Source organism: Gobius niger, assembly GCF_951799975.1.
Source record: "Gobius niger genome assembly, chromosome: 20".
Classification (NCBI taxonomy): domain Eukaryota; kingdom Metazoa; phylum Chordata; class Actinopteri; order Gobiiformes; family Gobiidae; genus Gobius; species Gobius niger.
Genome location: NC_136871.1, coordinates 11260722 through 11266721, shown reverse-complemented (window position 1 = coordinate 11266721; position 6000 = coordinate 11260722).

The window sequence follows — 6000 nt, the reverse complement described above, 5'->3', positions numbered from 1 at the left end:
CCCGAATAAAAGAAAACTAAGAATTACCTTTAATTGCAAGCTCTGTCAATTCACACTTTGTTTCTTTATTTTTTTATTCTTATCAAAGTATGCAAAGAACCAATCAATGATGAACCAAAAGTTGCAGGTCATAACAGACAAATAAATTAACTATAAGCATAACATAGCGAGGTTACCGTACTTACCGCAGCTTACCGCTGTTGTACTACTGTGAAATATTAATAGATAGATCGATGTTTACTGCTGTCTTGGGCCCAAATAGCTTCTGGGTGAACTTGAACAACCTGTAATTCTATGGACAGAAGAAAATATATTGAAACTATTATTTGCTGTAATGCTGCATTGCCGAAAAGACGTAATGACTTTAAATCTTCTTTATGCAGGTTCTGCCTGGGGAGACGTCTAGTGATGATAATGACGGCTGTACTTCATATCACTTCCCTGTGCAGCCGCCAAAACATCAGCCATTTGAATACATCCACTTAATCTAATAAGGCACAATCTATTGCCTTGGAAATATGATCTGATTGCAACTCGTAATTCTCAATCAATGTTACTGCTCCGGCTTTGATTTGTTCAGTTGAATAAAATATTATGAAAATGAATCCTGCAGATCAAGTTGTGTGGTGCCACCTACAAACAGCCAATGCCTTGATTAATCTAATAAAGTGTTTTTATCAGTCAGAGATGGGCACATTAAATAATCTGTCCCATATGCCGGTATAGCTGCGTGCCTATATTATTTCACACTTATTTATAAAGCAGCTGTATTGTTTGACACAGATCTTGCTCATACGTAGCATTGGGCTTTGGGGCCACGAGGTTCATAGGGGAGAGTAAGTGAGTCTCAAGGGACGCTGCAGAAGAGGCTTTCAGCGCCGCACATAACCGTCTCAGCCAATATTGCCCTGCCATTGTGTTGAGACAATGGTAACGATTGGCTGTATCAACTCTGACCCTCTTGACCTTTCGGTTGTCCAGGCAACACCCCTGGAGGTGATAGCCTTTTGATTGACACGTGTAAACAGAGTGTCGGGAAATGGTAAACATAAAGACACGTATCTGCTATGGGAACGAAACGAGAGTACAAAGGAAAGACCAGTGCCAAAGTGATGTGGGTATGGCAAAGTTTGCTTTGGGAGCGAAAGGATAAGGAGGAGACACAATGTTTTGGAGATCAAGTGAGACATGTCCAGAATTAAAGGGATATTTCAGGATTATTGACATAGGGCCGCATTGATTCTGGAGATTTTCTTTTTTTAATCCTTGCAGTCCTTATATTTGAAGAGTTTATTGGTGCTAGGCTAGCACATGTCTATGGTAACTAGTAGCCTGCATTAAAAACAGTCTGACCCAAGCGCACGTGCACGTGAGGCAAATTACTTACAACACCAGACGACCGATATAAATGTCTGTGTTGACTGAATAATTTTTGAAATATAACTATTTTGCATTTAAAATAACTTATATTTGAGCAGCATCGGCTTCCTGGTTGTAAGCTACGCAGCGGCGGAGTGATCTGCTAGGTTACTGGATACCTACAGTAGTTTGTTTACCTGCTGCATATTACTACACTTGGAATTAACAAAGGAGCTTTCTACAAATCAGATATGGCAATGTTCGGAGGACTACCCGATGATTATGAAGAGGTTTTTATTGCAGGCTACTAGTTACCATAGGCATGCGCTAGCACTAGCCTATAGCCACTAAACTCTTCAAATATAAGGACTACATGAATGAAATAAAATAAAAATTATCTCCAGAAATCAACACTCTGGATAACTAGTAAATGAGGCCCTATGTCAAAAATCCTGAAATATCCCTTTAAGATTATTGTGCATATTCAGATGAGGGGTGAACATAATGAAGGCCTTATTCTGTTAGTGGAATGTGTGGCTATTAATGTTGCCAAAACAACACAACACTTAGGTCTAACACTGAAAGAACAGTTTAATTTTTTTTTGTTTTTTTTGTTTGTTTTTTAATATACTTTATTAATCTCAAAGGCAAATTTGTTCTCTGCATTTGACCCATCCTCAATGCCGCTGGGGCACCTTGTAGTGAGCAGCCAGCTTGGGGACTCGTCATCTCCCGATATGGAGCCAGGCTAATGGTCAGTCCCCTGGCTGTAGGATTAACCTCTTAACCCCCACATGAACCGAGTACATTTTCTCCAGTTTGACATTACCCAAATCTAAAAGCAAAAAAGTGATAAAAGAGCAACAAAAACATGCCGAAAACACAATACATAATACAAAAACACTCTTTAATTGTTTTTTTCATCTTGATTAAAAAGTGACGAAAATGAGATAAAAACATGACTAAAACAAAAACCAAAATAAACAGGACCATTAAGCAGAAAAAAAAAACGGCCAAACAGACAAAAAAACAAAAACACTTCCAAAATGTGACAGAAACGCAGCAAAAGAGTGACAAAGACATACTGAAAAAGCAAAAATAACACAACAAAAAGCGACAAGTCAGCATCAATCAATCAATCAATGGTTTTGTATAGCCCAATTTCACATCAGGAGTTTCCTCACAGGGCTGCACCAAACACTAAGGCAACAAAATAAAACGTGACTAAAGAGTGATGAAAAAGCAACAAAAAATCAACAAGAAAGCCACGAAAGTGAGACAAAAAAACAACCAAAACGCTCCAGTCAAGAAGCTTTTATTGGGTAAAGCTGAACTGGAGGAAATGCGCTGAGTTAAGGTGTGGTTAAGAGGTTAACCTATTGTACATGTTTTTAGTGGTATGTGAAACCAGGAGGAGAACATGCAAACTCCACACAGAAAGGACCAGTCCAAGTGGGATTTTTTAAAGGTTTATGCATCCATGTATTTTTCCATTATCACCATTTAATCCATTGGTTTACCCAATAGCCACTTCACCCAACCCCTTGTGAATCATAAATCACATTGTTAAACATACAGATTTCACACTTTGGTGATTTTTGCAGCCACAGAAATAAAAATTGTGCTGACGTAAGGAGAAAGCCTGAGTCCGCCTGTTTAAGACAACCTCAATGCAGTAGCGTAACCCCGCCGTGCCACACCCCGCATGTATCCCCCCGAGGGCTCAATGTATATACACGGGAATACACAGGGGTCCAGCCCAGACAACCTCAGCAAAATCATATGGGCCAGACAGCTCCAGAGTCCCCCCCCAGAGAGTGTGGCGTGGAGAGGGATGTAGAGAAAGGGAGGGGAGAGAATGGAGTAGAGATATAAAATGAGAAAGATGATATTGATAGCAGTTCTTTGTTTCTGGGTCACACAGAGGGGTCACCTTGTGAGAGCAGAGAAGATGTGATCTCGAGGGAATTTTTACAATAACCTGGAGTAAAATAAAGACATCATTCAAAAGATGAGGAAATATATATCAGTAGAAAAATAAGTATTTCAGGAAGCAGGTGTGAGTTTTCATCTTCATCTTACATTACATTGACTGTCTTTGTGAGACTGTCAACACTTGCAAAAACAAAACAAAAACAAAATTCAAAATGTACAAATAAGTAACCTGGCAATATCCAATTAAAGTGTGTTTCAATACACTGTAAATCCCAACCACCCATCTTTTCAAACCTACTAAGCTATCTTGGCTCAGTTCAATAGTAGCCCTTTTTAATTAGGTCATGGAGACCCAAATCTAAATATGTGAATATGAGTTCTGATGCATCTTGTTACAATTCAAGTTATAGTGACCAAAATCAGTCAGAAAATCTTAGAAAACATAAAACTTGCTTTGGTGGATTTGGTGGTGATATCAGTATTATTGTCAGTATTGTTTTGGAGCAACATTTGGGGAAATACTCAAAATATTAATTAATAACAATTTATAATTGTATTAATTGAGGAAAAAAATAAAAGCTCTTCTCATGAGTTTTGAACCCACCTTCTGCACTCTAGTCTAAATGTCTATCCACTCAACTACAGTCTTATTTTCATGCTAGGTGTAGTTCATTTACTAATGATTTTGACAGAAATTCAGGATCATAATAAAATGTTTTCAGATGCATAAATAATTCCCAATCCTGCAGTCAGTTTATAAAATTATAAAATTCAATAGTTCACTATGATATTATAGTCGTTGTTGAATTGTAGCCTTCTTGAAATACATAATTATAAAAAAGAGTAATATAACAAGCATCACACATTATTGTTATTTTGTACAAAGTTGTAGAGAGAAAAAAATAATTTACAAACAGGGATCGATCCAGCTACCTTCGTAGACTAAATAATTTGAGTCCAAGTGAACTCAATTGGTTTAGGTTTATATACCACAACCATATGGTGCAGCGGGTTTCCCCACTTTATTTGAGTTATCATAGCTAGTCAGGGTTTACAGTGTAAGATTACATACACTGCCATACCTTGGAAGGGAAAAAAATGGCACCACAAAAAGAACACAAATCCATTGCATTGATTTCTCACTAAGATCTTCTATTGATGATGGGAGAGTGTGACCACTGTGCAAAGTCTTCTCCAGCACATCCCCAAAGACTCTGGATGGAAAAAAATATGCCTCGCGCTCCTGACCGCTTTTTCACAATTTGAGCCAGATTAATCCTGCATTATCATCTTGGAATACACCCCGTGCCATCAGGGAAAAAGAAATCCACAGCAATTGAATAACCTTGTCATTCAGGATCATAACAATTATCCAGGTGGGGACCTTTTTGTTGGCGGGGGGTTAGGTAATATTAAACGTAATTAACCATTGGACGGCGGCAAAATTGTTTCAGACCCAAGCTTCAATCTAAAATAGATGTCTGACCCACATCTCTTTCTTTGTGTGAATGGCCATACACTACTCCCATTTAGTGTGATATTTTCAAACAGATTTATTTCATGATGTGCTTATTGTTGTTTCACATACTCTGGATATAAACGTCTATCTCTGAACAGTGTTATAATTGACCGGTGAGTTCACACCATTTTGAAATCTCATCCTCTCATTCATTTCCTGTCTGTTAACAAAGAAATGTTAGATTAGGGCTTAATTATTGCCAAGCAAAGGCCTTGCAAAGCTGGAGTTGATAAGGTTCGATCTGAGAAAAAAGAAAAAGGTCTTCTGGCTGATATCGTTGTTGTTTCTAACATCCGCCACCCGTGTACATATGGCTTAACAGCGCACTCGCTCATATCTGTGCACGTAACCAAAGACACATCGTCACAAGATGCTGGAAAGCCCCAGATATGTTTTCCTTTCACTGATAGGCACTGTATTGTTTCATTTCAGAGAATTTTGGACAAATGGCCAGGTTCTGCCGCCGTTTGACTAATGGCTTGGGCCGATAATGAATGTCTCGTCATGCAGGTTTTTATTAATGTGACAGCCTTTTAAGGATTATATTTTAGTTGGCATGTGTGAAACAATAGATAGCTAAATGTTTCGGGAATATACAACCGCTTTCCCGTGACAGCTTTGTTTATGAGTGGAAAACACGCATAAAGCACGACGTGTTCCCGCCGTCCAGTTGTGTCATTCACTGCACTGTTTTCTACAGGTGACAGGGTGGATTGAAAAGGGGGGGGGGGGGGGAGTCACGCCGTATTGTTTAGGTTGTACCTCAAAAAGCAATAAAAGTGGAACAAGTTTTTAGATGCGGTGGGGCATGATGAGATGGATTTGAGAAATTAAAGATTTATTTATTTGACAGAGACATTGCACCACTAATATGTCGCACAGACCAGAGAGAGCTACAAGCACATTTTCATCAGTCGTCCCTTGGCAGAGGCAAAGTGACAGGAGGTTTTTACAGTGTGCAATGAGCATTCATTCAAGTTCATACACAATACAAAGCTAGCTAGAAAAAGCTACCAAGCTTGGCTTTTTCAATGGACAAATTCAATAGAGTTTGGGATTATGTGGTCAGCAAACGAATGGAGATTTTAACATGTAAAAACCTTCACATAAAAGCACGGACACTACTGTATGTTTGACGTATTCTCCAGTTGTGACTCAGTGACTGAGTTGTTTTAATATTGTTTTGG